The sequence below is a fragment of the Schistocerca americana genome, chromosome 8 (assembly GCF_021461395.2).
Source record: "Schistocerca americana isolate TAMUIC-IGC-003095 chromosome 8, iqSchAmer2.1, whole genome shotgun sequence".
Taxonomy (NCBI): Eukaryota; Metazoa; Arthropoda; class Insecta; order Orthoptera; family Acrididae; genus Schistocerca; species Schistocerca americana.
The window spans coordinates 139241958-139259250 of record NC_060126.1 but is presented as its reverse complement, the minus strand read 5'-3'; positions in this window follow the sequence as shown (position 1 = coordinate 139259250).

Genomic DNA, 17293 nt, shown 5'->3' with positions numbered 1-17293 from the left:
TTCACACCGAACAAAAAGTTAGTAAATCCCAGGAGCTATCCCGCTAACACCACGTAACGCTATCTATAGCCTTGATAAATGCCTAAGATCGGCGAGGGAGACAGTTGAACAACTTCGCTGCGTGTGTCGTTCCCAGATGATGCTATTGATTTGTGATTTTATGCTGTGGAACTCACAAACTGCGAGAACATTGACTGCTACGTTTTATCTACCTTTCGAAATTGTACCCGACATATTCTATAATACTATGATTGACTGATTTAGCGGGCCTAGAGTGTTCGTCAAAACTTCAACGTACATACGCAGCCCTGTGAACGTTGCTTCATCTTGGAAGATGGGGTGTCTGTATGATAGTCATCTCAAAGATATACAAGAAAGCCAATCACTTAGGTCACCGACAATGTTGAAAGAACATCCTGATTCATTAACGAAATTTTCACTCTGCAGCGGAGTGTGTGCTGATATGAAACTTCTTGGCAGTTTAGAACTGTGTGCCCGACCGAGACTCGGACTCGGAAACTAAAGCTGTGGGGAGGGGTTGTGAGTCGTGCTTGAGTAGCTGAAGTGGCAGTCCACTTATCTGTGAAAGACAAAGGTTCGTGCGTTCGAATTTCGGTCTGGCACACAGCTTTAATCTGCTAAGAAATTTCATATCAGCGCACACTCTTCTGCAGAGTGTAAATTTCCTTCTGGAAAGATCCCCCAGGCTGTATAAGACATGTCTTCCCTATGTCCTTTCTTCCAGGGCTGCTAGTCCAGCAAGTTTCGCAGGAGAGCCTCTCTGAAGTTTGGAAGGTGGGAGATGTGCTGGCAGAAGTGAAGATCTGAGCAGATGTCGCGTCTCATGCATTGGTAGGTCCGGTGGCAGAGCAAAATCCCCCCAAAGGCAAACGTCTCGAGTTCGAGTCTCAGCGCGGCACATAATCCTCCAGGTGGTTTCATTCTGGATTATGTTCACAATAACTTCAATTAGTCTGCACAGATTATTACAGATCCTCTTCTGGCCTGAATTGCAACCCCGACGTATTATGGACTTAAACATCTCATTGGATGGAGGATTCGACTTCTCGTATTATTTAAAACGGACAAAATCATGAATCGTAGCACGACGATAAACGCTTCAGCTCAGCTACCGTCCAGTTTCTGTATTCTTTGGTCCTTTGAAGCATTATGTGTAGCTGTGAGACTTTTGTGAGGTACCGATTGCAAATGTGAACTGCATACACTTCCATTCGCATTGTCCGCAAGGAAAATTGTTGATAGGGGATTCATCCACCACCGTAGTATCCTTCATGAGGACAATAGTCTGATCAGCCTGATCATGGTCATATAAGTCAATAATCTGTTGAGTAAATAGATTAATGCCGCATAAAATCCAAAAATTTGGGAATTTTCTTTACATCAAGGGGCCACAGTGGCACCAGAAACTATTGACAGACGTACCACTATACATATGTTGCAAACAAAGGTGGTACCAAGAAAATGTTAGTCCGAAACTAAAGCAACAACGGAAACTTTGTAAGATTGCGTTTATTTTGTTACAAAACACTATAAACAAGTGATAGTAAAGTAGGAAAAATGTGTAGAATACAGAACGTAAACAACTGCAACTGTCATAACGATAGACAAAAATGTTCTTCGTTTTTTCCAACTTGACGGGTTTGCGTACACATTCCGACGACTGGTTAATGTGCTCAATATGGGGTGTGAGCACCTCTGGCAGCAATACAGGCCTGAAAACAAGGGGGCATGCTGTGAATTACGTCATCAATCTCATGTTGAGGCAATAAGGCCCATTCTTTCTCCAGAGGTTCGAGCGAATCTTGGAGAGTGATTGGTGGATGCCGACGTGATGCAAGCCGTTTTGCTAGTGCATCCCAGACATGCTGTTTGGGATTCAAATCGGGAGAACGAGCAGGCCATGCCAGTCGTAAGATATCTTCCATTTCCAAGAAACCACCAACCACCCATGCTCTACGAGGTCGACCACTATCGCCCTTCAATACATAGTCTTAGCCCCCTGCACCTCGCAATGACCGTGCGAGAGAAGATCTCGCCACGATACCTGACAGCAGTTAGATATCGCCTATTCACCCGTAAACTTTCATGAAGAGGTGTTAGAGTATTCAACCCCTGCCCACACTCTTGGATCCTCCTCGATATCGGCATCTTTCTATAAAGTTATGGCCAGAAATCGTGTTCCACGTGCCCTCCGGATGTGAATCCATCAAGAAGCATACCAAATCCGGACTCATCTGCGAGAAGAACATCGGTCCTCCGTTTGATCCCGTCCAGGTGCCATGTTGACGACACCACTCTAGACATTCCCTTTTGTGAAGACGCATCAGAGGTGAGCATACAGCAGGTCTTAGACAATAAAGGCCCCCCTGCCGAAGTTCTGTACAACGTTTTCCTTCGTACAACACGTGCAGTGGGTGCTGCGAGGTCAGATGCCAGTGGTACTGCAGCACTAAGGCAGAACGTCGCAACATCCGAGAAACAATAGAACGATGCACATTTAAGTCATCGGGCCACATCAGTTTGCGACTGTCCTGCATCCATTCTTCCTACGGCCCTCCACTGCCGAGTGACTGGCCATACTGCACCGCCTGGGACTGCGTACACTGCATTTGTGGTTGTGGGACAACCCGGCAAACGCTACTCGGTTTCATAGGTGCTCTGACGTCATTACTGGCGTGGTTGTCCTTTGACCGGAGTGATATCTTACATGCAGAACACGATTCTACGGACATCTGTTGACAGCTTAGCTTGCATTTATCGCGAATCTCTTGCCCAACGTAAAGTCCCGAGCGACTGGAAAAAAGCGCAGGTGACGCCTGTATATAAGAATGGTAGAAGGACGGATCCTCAAAATTACAGACCAATATCCTTAACATCGATTTGTTGCAGGATTCTCGAACGTATTCTCAGTTCGAATATAATGAATTTCCTTGGGATAGAGAAGTTACTGTCGATGCATCAGCATGGCTATAGAAAGCATCGTTCCTGAGAAACGCAACTCGCCCTTTTTTCACATGATATCTTGTGAACCATGGATGAATGGTGTCAGACGGATGCCATATTCCTTGACTTCCGGAAAGCGTTTGATTCGATGCCCCACTGCAGACTCCTAACTAAGATACGAGCACATGGGATTGGTTCCCAAATATATGAGTGGCTCGAAGACTTCTTAAGTAATAGAACCCAGTACGTTGTCCTCGATGGTGAGTTTTCATCGGAGGTGATGGTATCATATGGAGTGCCCCAGGGAAGTGTGGTAGGTCCGTTGTTGTTTTCTATCTACATAAATGATATTTTGGATAGGGTGGATAGCAATGTGCGGCTGTTTGCTGGTAATGCTGTGGTGTGCGGGAAGGTGTCGTCGTTGAGTGACTGTAGGAGGATACAAGATGACTTGGACAGGATTTGTGATTGGTGTAAAGAATGGCAGCTAACTCTATAGATAAATGTAAATTAATGCAGATGAATAGGAAAAAGAATCCTGTAATGTTTGAATACTCCATTAGTAGTGAGTGTAGCGCTTGACACAGTCACGTCGATTAAATATTTGGGCGTAACATTGCAGAGCGATATGAAGTGGGACAAGCATGTAATGGCAGTTGTGGGGAAGGCGTACAGTCATCTTCGGTTCATTGGTAGAATTTTGGGAAGATGTGGTTCATCTGTAAAGGAGACCGATTATAAAACACTAATACGATCTATTCTTGAGTACTGCTCGAGCGTTTGGGATCCCTATCAGGCCGAATTGACGGAGGACATAGAAGCAGTTCAGAGGCGGGCTGCTAGCTTTGTTACTGGTAGGTTTGATCATCATGCGAGTGTTACGAAAATGCTTCAGGAACTCGGGTGGGAGTCTCTAGAGGAAAGGAGGCGTTCTTTTTGTGAATCGCTACTAAGGAAATTTAGAGAACCAACACTTGAGGCTGACTCAAGTACAATTTTACTGCCGCCGGCTTATATTTCGCGGAAAGACCACAAAGATAAGATAAGAGAGATTAGGGATCGTACAGAGGCATGTTGGCAGTCATCTTTCCCCCTTTCTGTTTGGGAATGGAACAGGTACGAGGTACCCTCCGCCACGCACCGTATGGTGGATTGCGGAGTATGTATGTAGATGCAGATGTAGACTATATCGTGAATTAGACACAGGATGGGGAAATAGTGGTTTTTTGCTCTATTTTTAGGTACCAGTGTACTTATTTAAATGTACAGTAGCAAACCTTGAATTCATCTAGTATAATTGACTTCTCACGACAGAAATATTAGTTCACAAAAAGAAATCAATTGCTCTACACATGAAAAAAGTATTGACACACATTCACAAAAATGAAGTTAAAATTTATCTAGATCACGTAACTCAATTCTGAAAGCCTCTGTGCGTGCCGTCGGCTTTGATGACAGCTTGTAGGTGTCTTGGGAAGCAGTGAACAAAATTGCGACTAATATCTCGTGAGATCTAAACTCCTGCTTCACTGTAGAAAAGTGTCCCCAAAGAGGCTCCATCGGGTTAACATCAGGACTCTGTAGTGGAGAGAAAACCCTTCTTGGAGCGTTACGTAATAACAATTCCCGAGTTCTCGGAGCCGTATGTTTAGAGTCGTTGTCTTTCTGAAAGCAAAAGCTGGCATGGTGGGTCAGCTTCTATGAACTGTTACCTAAATGGCTACGCAACGTATCGATATATTTACGATGATCCATGACACCTTCAATGATTGCTAAGACACGAACATTAGAAGCTGCCACGCATCCCCACAGCATTATTCTTTCTCCCCCATGTTTTACTGTTGGTAGGACATATGTTGATTGGGTTTCTCAATTTGATTTTCGCCACAGTTTTCCTTTTCAGACAGATCCAAACAAGTGAAACATCGATTCGTCAGAAAATAGCACAGTATTGCAAAATTGAATTGATTTACTCACATAACCTTTAGCGAACTGCAAAGATATTTCTTCGGAGAGTTTCCGAAACAAACGACTTGTTTCTGGAAGATGGCCATGAATATCAGCATCTAATAGTTTGAGCTCTGATATGTTTGTTGGATATTGACTGGATGTTCGGTACAAACGACCGTGCACTTTTAAAGGGCTCTTTTTGTGCAAGACGAACTATCCTTTGACTCTCCCTATATGTAAGAACGCTTGGACATCGGGATCTGCTTTGATTGCCAGCATTGTTGTATAAACAGAAAATTCTTTACCAACCTTACGAATGCAATAAAACCGCCTTGTTGTGGAACACAACGGAATGCTCCTTGTCCCGTCGGACTCATCATGAATGCCCCTTACACTGGCCGTCAGCCAACCGACTAAAATGCTTGTCAACTCCAATTGAACAACCTGGTACGCGCGGCGCTGTCTGTCAACCACATTAATAAATGTCGTGCAGTACCCCGATACGTTTTTGAGCAGGATAAACCCCTTACTTAACTGATTACATGTGTTTCTGTTGCATTGGGAAATATTTTAATATACAAACTATTTCCTTTATTGAGTCAGAGTTAATGGTATATGTATAAAGCTCCTACAATTTGTACATTCTATATTAGATGTAATAAGGTGTCCGTGCTAATACTTTTTGGTGCCACTGTATATGCCTCCCCCCCCCCCCCCCCCCCGACCCCTCAACAACTACTCTTTTTGCGCAATGTTGCGTTATCTCTTCAAGAAACCAGAGGAAAAGCAGATATTTAATACAACTCGTACGTGTATCTTGGAGTTAAACGGGCGGAAGCCTCGCGGCTTTTACATTTGACATATATTTGCGCAGATACCACCAGCAGAGCGGCGTATCTCTCAAGAAGTTGAGGCGGGAGACGAGATAGCCGCTGACGTCACACTCCCGCGACTACTTGTAGCCGACCGCGGCCTTGTTTTTCATCGCCGCCTCCTCCCTCGGCGGAGCAGCATCTTTCACATGTTGGCGGACATTTATTGGCCGTTGTAACGGCGCCGGCAGAGTTCCGAGGTCGTTTCGACAGCGAGTATCTTCGGGCTCAAACTCCTTCCTGCCTCCCTCCTCGCTCCCATCTTGGGAGCTACGTAGTTGCTTCCAGCCAGTAAATAGAGCTCCTACATGCATAATGCAACACCGCGTTACAGGCTAGTTTCACTGACGACGCACTCAAACATACAAAGTCTGTCTCTCCGACCGCAATGAAGAGAATTTTAGATGTGGTTGGCGGGGAAAGACAATGTTATTGATTCTGTGCTGCAATTTGGACGAGTCATTACTCCCATAAGAGATATCTTCTTACGAGAAGCGGTGCACCTACTTCACATTTCTACAATGTCTGCTTGTTTGAAGCCTGCTGACACTACTTTTTATCAATATCCTTGCTTCTGCTACGCAATTCCGAAGAACTGTGCAAATCGGAAAAATGGAGAGTGTTTTCCAGAAATTGTGGCATCTCGTATCAATAATTACCCGCTGTTTAAAAGCATTTCCTCATGCAAGGGAAGCCGTCAGCAGTAGCTACTTTTAATTTTACCCTACCACCTAACTAATTAACTAATTAAGATGCGACAGGAGGCTTCATATTGTTCCATTGCGAATCGTCGCGTCGGAGGGCTACGCTGACTAGTAAGCGTTTCTCGTAAGGTTGCCTCTTGCACCGGTCGTGCATGCACACAGGCATGTAATCATCTGTGAGTAGTGGAATGGCAAGTGGGAAATGTCAGTGCTACTTTAACCCCAGAATACTAAAAGGGGGAAAATGTTACATTGTTACTAAGCCATCATAAATTTTACAACTCCATATTTTGTTCAACCCCCCTCCCCCCCACCCCTCGATGAACCATGGAACTTGCCGTTGGTGGGGAGGCTTGCGTGCCTCAGTGATACAGATAGCCGTACCGTAGGTGCAAACACAACGGAGGGGTATCAGTGGAGAGGCCAGACAAACGTGTGGTTCCTGAAGAGGGGCAGCAGCATTTTCAGTAGTTGCAAGGGCAACAGTCTGAATGATTGACTGATCTGGCCTCGTAACACTAACCAAAACGGCCTTGCTGTGCTGGTACTGCGAACGACTGAAAGCAAGAGGATATTACAGCCGTAATTTTTCCCGAGGGCGTGCAGCTGAACTGTTTGGTTAAATTAGGATGGCGTCCTCTTGGGTAAAATATTCCGGAGGTAAAATAGTCCCCCATTCGGATCTCCGGGTGGGGACTACTCAGGACGTTGTTATCAAGAGAAAGAAAACTGGCGTTCTACGGATCGGAGCGTTGAATGTCAGATCCCTTAATCGGGCAGTTATGTTAGAAAATTTAAAAAGGGAAATGGATAGGTTAAAGTTGGATATAATGAGAATTAGTGAAGTTCGGTGGCAGGAGGAACAAGATTTATAGTTAAGTGACTACAGGGTTTTAAATACAAAATCAAATAAAGGTAATGCAGGAGAAGGTTTAATAATGGTTCAGATGGCTCTGAGCACTATGGAACTTAACATATGAGGTTATTAGTCACCTAGAACTTAGATCTACTTAAATCTAACGAGCCTAAGGACATCGCACACATCCATGCCCGAGACAGGAGCGGTCGCGCGGTTCCAGACTGAAGCGCCTAGAACCTATCGGCTACAGTGTCCGGCCTGTGTTTAGTAATACATAAAAAATAGGAGTGCGGGTAAGCTACTACAAACAGCATAATGAACGCATTATCGTGGCCAAGATAGATACAAAGGCCCACGCCCACCACAGTAGTACAAATTTATATGCCAACTAGCTCTGCAGATGACGCAGAGATTAATGAAATGTATGATGAGATAAAATAAATTATTCAGATAGTGAAGGGAGACGAAAATTTAATAGTCATGGGTGACTGGAATTTGATAGTAGGAAAAGGGAAACGTAGTAGGTGAATATGGAGTGGGGGGAAGAAATGAAAGAGGAAGCCGCCTGATAGAATTTTGCACAGAGCATAACTTAATCATAGCAAACACTTGGTTCAAGAATCATGAAAGAAGGCTGTATACATGGAAGAAGCCTGGAGATACTACAACGTATCAGATAGATTATACAATTGTAAGACAGAGATTTAGCAACCAGGTTTTAAATTGTAAGACATTTCCAGGGACAGATGCGGACTCTGACCACAATCTATTGGTTATGAACTGTAGATTAAAACTGAAGAAACTGCCAAAAGGTGGGAATTTGAGAAGATGGGACCTGGATAAACTGAAAGAACCAGTGGTCGTAGAGAGCTTCAGCGAGAACATTAGGGAACGATTGACAAGAATGGGGGAAAGAAATACAGTAGAATAAGAATGGGTAGTTTTGAGAGACGGAATAGTGAAGGTAGCAGAGGACCAAGTAGGTAAAAAGACGAGGGCTAATAGAAATCCTTGGGTAACAGAAGAGATATTGAATTAAATTGATGAAAGGAGAAAATACAAAAATGCAAAAAAATGAAGCAGGCAAAAAGGAATACAAATGTCTCAAAAATGAGATCGACAGGAAGTGCAAAATTGCTAAGCAGGGATGGCAAGAGGGCAAATGTAAGGATGTAGAGGTGCATATCACAAGGGGTAAGATAGATACTGCTTACAGGACAATTAAAGAGACCTTTGGAGAAAAGAGAACCATATGCATGAATATCAAGAGTTCAGATGGAAACCCAGTTCTAAACAAAGAAGAGAAAGCAGAAAGGTGGAAGGAGTATATAGAGCGTCTATACAACAGTGATGTACTTGAGGACAATATTATGGAAATGGAAGAGGATGTAGATGAAGATGAAATGGGAGATATGATACTGCGTGAAGAGTTTGGCAGAGCACTGAAAACAAACAGGGCCCCGGGCGTAGACAACATTCCTTTAGAACTACTGACACCCTTGAGAGAGCCAGACCTACCAAAACTCTACCATCTAGTGAGCAAGATGTATGAGACAGGCCAAATACCCTCCGACTTCAAGAAGAATATAAGAAATCCAATCCCAAAGAAAGTATGTGTTGCCAGATGTGAAAATTACCGAACTATGTTTAATAAGCCTCGGGTGCAAAATACTAACACGAATTTTTTACAGGCGAATGGTAAAACTGACTGAAGCAGACCTCGGGGAAGATCAGTTTGGATTCCGTAGAAATGTTGGAACACGTGAGGCAATACTCACCCTACGACTTAACTTAGAAAATATATTAAGAAACGCAAACCTACGTATCTAGCATTTGTACACTTGGAGAAAGCTTTTGAAAATGTTGACTGCAATATTCTCTTTCGACTTCTAAAGGTGGCAGGGGTAAAATACAGGGAGCGAAAGGCTATTTACAATTTGTGCAGAAACCAGATGGCAGTTATAAGAGTCGAGGGGCATGAAAGAGAAGCAGTGGTTGGGAAGGGAGCGAGACAGGGTTGTAGCCTATCCCCGATGTTATTCAGTGTATATATTGAGCAAGCAGTAAATGAAACAAAAGAAAATTTCGGAGTAGGAATTAAAATCCATGGAGAATAAATAAAAACTTTGAGGTTCGCCGATGACATTGTAATTCTGTCAGAGACAGCAAAGGACCTGGAAGAGCAGCTGAACGGAATGGACAGTGTCTTGAAAGGAGGATATAAGATGAACATCAACAAAAGCAAAACGAGGATAATGGAATGTAGTCAAATTAAATCGGGTGATGCTGCGGGAATTAGATTAGGAAATGAAACGGTTAAAATAGTAAATTTGTTTTTCTATTTGGGGAGCAAAATAACTGATGATGGTCGAAGTAGAGGGGATATAAAATGTAGGAAAGCGTTTCTGCAGAAGAGAAATTTATTAACATCGAGTATAGATTTAAGTGTCAGGAAGTCGTTTCTGAAAGTATTTGTATGGAGTGTAGCCATGTATGGAAGTGAAAGGTGGACGATAAATAGTTTAGAGAAGAAGAGAATAGAAGCTTTTGAAATGTGGTGCTACAGAAGAATGCTGAAGATTAGATGGGTAGATTACATAACTAATGAGGAGGTACTGAATAGAATTGGAGAGAAGAGAAATTTGTGGAACAACTTGTCTAGGAGAAGGAAACGGTTAGTAGGGCATATTCTGAGGCATCAAGGGATCACCAATTTAGCATTGGAGGGTAGCATGGAGGGTAAAAATCGTAGAGGGAGACCAAGAGATGAAAATACTTAACAGGTTCAGAAGCATATAGATTGCAGTAGGTACTGGGAGATGAAGCAGCTTGCACAGTGTAGAGTAGCGTGGAGAGCTGCATCAAACCAGTCTCTGGACTGAAGACCACAACAACAACATTTTGTTCAAAAGAAGCCGAAATTTATAGTTTATGCACTAGTTAATTAATACAATCATAAAGCCTCTAATGATTTGTTTCACACAAAATAAGTACACATTGCCTTGGTATACACACTTTACTGATGATACCAAACTGGTAGGAGCCGCGAATTGCTGGAAGTGCAATGGTGAATTTTACGAATGTTTGATAGTTTGGCCGAGCGGTTCTAGGCGCTACTGTCTGGAACCGCGCGACCGCTACAGTCGCAGGTTCGAATCCTGCCTCGGGCATGGATGCGTGTGATGTCCTTACGTTAGTTAGGTTTAAGTAGTTCTAAGTTCTAGGGGACTGATGACCTCAGCAGTTAAGTCCCATAGTGCTCAGTGCCATTTGAACCATTTTTTTGATAATTCAGAGTTAGTGAAAATCTTGATGTAATGATACACCATCTTGTTTTGTTTCGCAGAAAAATTAAAAAGGAAAACAGTCCTTAGAACCAGTCTAACATTAACATTAGACTGTAACTTGGTGAATTCTGGTCATCACTTATCGAGCACTATTTTAAGTTTATAAAATTGTTTCCACACGAATTTAATGACATTTCGCAGTTGCGCACTCATGAATTCGCCTAAACGTTTTCCGAGACACTTTTAACTCACTACGTAAGTCTTACGTGAAAACATATTCCGTCCATTGCAAATACGTGGTTGCCTTCGAAGAAACTAATTTGAGACAGCCTAGTAAATGTTTACCGAGGCTTTCTAATACTATGGCTTAATTTGACAGTAAAAAATATTCACTCGCAGTGAGTACACGTTCTCAGCCTGAATATTAACCTCACACTGTCTAGCGGGGCAGCTTCGGTGTTGAGCGCCTGCCAAAATAGAGTGCATTTCTGGTTGGTAGGTTTAATCAGCAAATTACTCATAGTCTTAAGTAAAGTTCTAATTAAAATGTGAATTCTATTTTGGAGTTACTGAAATTGTAGTTAAGAATCTGTCGATGTGTATAATGTCAACAGCCTAGCTGCAGTCGCATATAAACATTTAAACGGTTAATATTAGTAAACAAACTTCTGTGTTTGCCGCCGAGTGTGAATGACCGCTTTCTTTGTCTGCTGCAGTGGTATCCTAACTGCTCACTGGCATATAACAGCGTAAGGCCTTTCTACACTGTGTGTTAAAATTCAGTAACATATGGGCTGACATGGGGCATAAATGCCACAAAGTAAGGATTCGTTTTCATGGAAACAGTATTGTAATCAATTTTTCAAAGGTCTTTGAGACAGTCACTTTAGGAGAAAGAATAGTCATTGTTTCCTGGAATCTTGATGAGAGAGTACGTGAGCTGAACTGTAGAGGATATGGATCAAAATCACGATTAAGGACCAAGATCAGGCTTCTTGTCAATAAATCCGGAGGAACCGTGCTTATCGAGGAATGTCCTGCACGATAGAGTCCAGAGCACTGAGGAGTCTATTGAAAGGAGTGCTTCTGTTTGTCAGCTGAGCCGTGACTCCAACATTGCACAATCCTCTGGTTGGCGTACTCTTCGTTTTATGCTGAATGAGACGGTGTATCGCAGTCAGATAATGCATCACTCGGAGGAAGAAAATAATGCTTCGCATATGGAGACTGTGCTGACGATTTGTAGGCCGTGGAAAATTAAAACCTGATAAATAAGCTGTGCTCAGACGAGGCCACGTTCCATTCATGTGATTTTGTGAACCATCACAACGGCCGTATACGGGCCGATAATGACCCTCATGAGGTGCGGAAGTGGGAGACAAACATCCCGAAACTAAATACGTGGCTAGTGACGACCATGATTAATGGACCATTGTTCTCCACACAGCATAACATGTAGCGGCTACCTTTCCCTATAACCGCAGTCGGAGTCTGGTGGAATTCTGAATCCCATTGTTTACCAGCAGGACGGAGATCCTTCCTATTTTTCTCTCACTCTTCGAGATTGTCTCAACCGACAGTGGAAGGCGGAGGTTCACTGTATATGTGGGCTACGTGGTCATCTGACCTTGCCCCCTTGCACCTCTTCTACAGGGCTTTATCAAGTCCCATGTATACATGGTTAAAATCAATATCCTGCGTCAGTTGCGTGAGCGGATTGTGGAGGCGGTTAACAGGATCACACCTGAGCAACGGCGGAACGTGTTTCGCAATAAGGCGGAAAGGTTATCTCTCTGTATGGACACAGTGTGGCCATATTGAAGTTTAACGATTTCTGTTGCCCAATATCTGAACTTATTGTATAAATATATGGTTTTTGTGTTAAACATGTGCTTGATGATAATTAATCATTACCTTTGGGACACCCAATCTTTCAACGAACAAAAGAGCTTGCCGAATGACGGTGCAACAGTATGCTTTTATGTGTATAATAGTGAAACAGGCCTGTTGGGAGTCTGTTATTTGCATTTCCGGAATTTGTAAGTACTTTGGATGCCTCAAAGGCTTAGCGACAATATTGAATTGCCAATTATTAGAGCGCAGTTTTTGGTCGGAGTAACTGTGTCGCAGGAATATGTCTTGTTTTGTCATCGCTGCTTCGCAGCGGAGAGAGTTTGACTTCTATCCTTAAGGGAGTGGTGAGACAGACGCCAAGCGTTAAGTGCATCTGCGTTTAAGTATAATTATTTGTGTTTGAACATTGTGAAATAGAAGAGAAAGATTCGATTAGAGCTTTAGAATGAAACGAGATGTAATGAGATTAGAAAAGCATATGAAGAGGAATGAAGGTAGGTTGGAACTTAAATAGTGGCAACACTGCTGTGGAAACTGTAGTGGACTGGCAAGACAGCCAATCCACAGTGACGGGTAGCCGAAAGGACACGCCTTAAGCTCACGCAGGATGGCGTGAGGTCTGGAACAGGTAAAGTAATTATACTAGCAAGAAAAGTACGTAGCTGCTGGAATACTTAACTTTAATCCATAATTGGTGAACATCGGTCTGACGGTACATGCATCACAAGATAAATAGCAATTGATAATGGCGCCTTGCTGGGTCGTAGCAAATGACGTAGCTGAAGGCTATGCTAACTATCGTCTCGGCAAATGAGAGCGTAATTTGTCAGTGAACCATCGCTAGCAAAGTCGGCTGTACCACTGGGGCGAGTGCTAGGATGTCTCTCTAGACCTGCCGTGTGGCGGCGCTCGGTCTGCAATCACTGACAGTGGCGACACGCGGGTCCGACATATACCAACGAACCGCGGCCGATTTAAAGGCTACCACCTAGCAAGTGTGGTGTCTGGCGGTGACACCACATTCCTCCCCCGCAAATCGGCGGACGGTTGTGGCATAAGGCTTCCGCCCGCCGTGGAGAGGACCCCATGTTGACGTATGCGACGAGGTGGGGAGCCTAACAACAGGCGAGGCTGTGCCACCCGCACCCTGCCACTCGGTCCGAGGGGAGCTAGGAAACGTCTGAAAACCTAGTCCAGGGTGCACGCCAACATGCGGTGTATGCGCCCGTATAGAGACAGGACGGGCCGAAGGGTCGACCTCCATCGGGTCGGGGCACCCGACGGGCGAAGACGCCATGTGGTCCGGAGCGGACAAGAGTTCCATGGCGGAGGACAGCTGGTCACGGGAAGCGATCGGCGGCGCGTGACCCAGAGAGGCGCCCGGCGGTTGCAGCGACGCGTCCACTGCGGGCGTCGCCGGTGGGAGAACAGGCGGCGGCGCGTCGCCATGGGGCAAAATGGAAGGCAGCGTCGGTAACACCTGGGGATGAGGCGAGCCAGTAGATGGGTCCTCAGGGCGCTGACCGGACGGCACCGTCGCTGAAAGCAGACGGGGAGCGGCAGAACCCGTGTGACGACAGAGGCGCAGCTGATTGAGATGCCGACGCACCTCACCAGAGGCCCCCAAAACCAGATACATAGCGCGGCCGAGGCAGCGAAGAATGCACCCTTCGAGCCAACGCCGTGAACCTCGATAGTTGCGATAGTATACAACGTCGCCTTGAGCAAAACAGGTGTCTGCCGCTGCACAGAAACCTGATGCGGCGGATGTAGCAAAGACATCAAGGTGCGATGAGGACGACCGAGGAGCAACTCAGCCGGCGAGCGACCATCTCGGGGCTGAGAGCGATACGAGGACAAAAAGAGCAATAACGCGTCCTCCCGAGAATGCGACTCTTTCAACTTCAACATCTGGGACTTGAAAGTCCTGACCAATCGTTCAGCGGCACCGTTTGACTGTGGCGAAACCGGCGTGGACATCAGATGTTGAATACCATTGGCCTTGCAGAATGTCTGAAATTCTGCGGACATGAATTGTGGACCATTGTCGGAAACAATAGTCTGTGGAAGACCTTCAATGCAAAAGATAGCGGATAACGCTTGGATGGTGGCAGAAGACGTCGTGGAAGACATCCGGACAACAAAAGGAAAATTACTGAATGAATCTACCACAAACAACCATCGAGCATTCCAGAATGGACCAGCAAAATCGATGTGTAAGCGTTGCCAAGGGGAAGTGGCTTTTGGCCATGCAAAGAATTTCCGCGGTGGTGCGGATTGGTGTTCGGCACACGCCATGCAAGAAGAGCACATATGCGTAATCGCAGCATCGATTCCGAACCAAGTACAGTGTTGACGAGCAAGTTGTTTCGTTTTCACTATACCCCAATGTCCTTGGTGGAGAAGCCGTAAGACAGAGGACTGTAACGAACGTGGGGCCACGATCCTGGACTGATCATTATCAGAACGCAACAGCAAAACACCATGTCGTACAAAAAGTCTCTCCTTGTGAGCAAAAAATCGGCGAATCAACGGATCCTCGATCCGTGACTTTGACAAAGGCCATTGCGTAGCAACAAAACGCAGAACGGTAGCAAGGACAGGGTCAGCAGCCGTGGCTGAAGCTACACGACGAAAATCAATCGGAAACGATTCGACCACGTCATCGGTTTCCGCATCAATGAACAAGCAAGCAAGTTCGGAGGAATCGAATGCTCTATCCTCAGCAACAGGCAAACGGGACAACGCATCGGCGTTTCCGTGCTTAGCAGTGGACCGATACAAGATATCGTAGCGGTACTGCGAGAGGAAAATTGACCAGCGAATGAATTTCTGCGCTGTACGTGGAGGTACAGGCTTGGTCGGATGAAAAAGGGATGTCAAAGGTTTGTGGTCGGTGACGATGGTAAACTGCCGACCATACAAGAAATCATGAAACTTTGTAACACCAAATACGAGAGCCAATGCTTCTTTCTCGATCTGTGAATAATGTCTTTGCGCAGACGAGAGCAATTTGGACGCAAAGGCAATAGGGCGATCGTGCGATCCATCTTTGTGCGCAAGCACAGCACCGATCCCGAAATCCGATGCACCCACCATCAACAAAAGGAGTTTCTGGGGATCGAATGGCGTAAGGCAAGTATTGGAAAGCAACGCCGATTTCAACTGGCGAAAGGCGCGTTCGCATTCCGTCGTCCAGACGAACAGAACACCTTTACGGGGTAAGCGATGAAGCGGAGCTGAAATGGAAGAGGCGTGGCGCACATATTTATGGTAGTAATTGATTTTTCCCAGCACACTCTGTAGCTGCTTCAAATTCTGCGGCGAAGGCAAGTCTTGTATGGCACGGAGGTGCTGTGGACTGGGATGTATGCCTTGGGAATTGATTACATGGCCCAGGTAGGGTAAGTCACGAGCAAAAAACACACATTTGTCCTTCCACAAGCGAAGACCATTTTGACGCAAGACCTGAAATAATGTTCTGAGATTGGCTAAATGTTCTTCTTCCGTCTTTCCGGAGATCACAATATCGTCCAGATAGTTTGCTGCAGTAGGGACCGACGCACAAACAGTTTGCAGATAATGCTGAAACAATGCAGGGGCGGATGCACACCCGAATGGCAGTCGTTTGAATCGATACAAACCAAGATGCGTGTTAACCACCAAAACGCGCTGGGATTCTTCGTCCATCGGTATTTGCAAGTACGCATCTGCTAGGTCCAACTTCGAAAAATATTTACCTGGACACAGTTTGTCAAAAAGATCTTCCGGGCAGGGTAAAGGAAAAGTTGCAGTCACTAGTTGTGGATTCACTGTTGCCTTGAAGTCCACACAGTCTCCATTTTCCAGAAGGCTTTTGCAAAATTACTAGGGGTGATGCCCAGAGAGAAGCCTACACACGTTCAATTACACTTTGTGATTCCAAATCGTGTAATGTTCTTGCGACCTCATCACGCAATGCGTGGGGAACATTGCGCGCTCTGAAAAACTTCGGTTGCACGTTTACTTTCAGTTCCAAATGTGTGGCATAGTTCTTAGCGCAACCAAGGCCCGGTGCAAAAATGTCTGCAAATTCGTCACATAGACGAGAAACACTGGCTGAAGGCACAGTCTGGTTTACTGATAGGACCTGATTGACTATAGACAAGTTAAACAACTGAAACAAATCGAAACCAAACAAGTTCACGGCAGAAGAAGAACGAAGGATGTAAAATGACACAAGTTTTGTTTGTCCCTTGTATGTTGCAAGAAGGCTGCACTGTCCTAACACAGGGAGCCCGTGACCTGAATATGTAGTTAGCTTAACATTGGCGGCATGCAACGGAGGCGTGCCCAGCTGTTTGTACGTGTCGTGATTGATCAGAGAAACTGCAGCTCCGGTATCGAGCTGGAATGGTATCACGTTGCCATTAATGTCCAAGTCTACAAAAAGTTTATTGCCCTACTGACGACAAGAGCGACTGTCTCGTGCAACGTGAACTGACACTGATACAGAATCACTTTCGACATGACGGGATTTCAGGCGATGTCGACGCACACTATTTGTGGGACGAACACAGTCACTGTTAGATAGAGTGGCACTGGGCGGAGTGGAATGAACTACATGAATTTCCATGGGCAAAGGTTGACGAGCCCGAGTATTCTTGGTTCGAAGCAAAGGCGCTAAGCAAAGGGCATGGAATGGTTGTGAGTGTCCGTTCTGAGCTTTTTCTGGCAAACACTTTGAACATGTCCTTATTTATTACAGAAAAAACAAATAGCCTGGCGTGATGGGAAATTCTCACCCGAATGTCTAGTAGCACA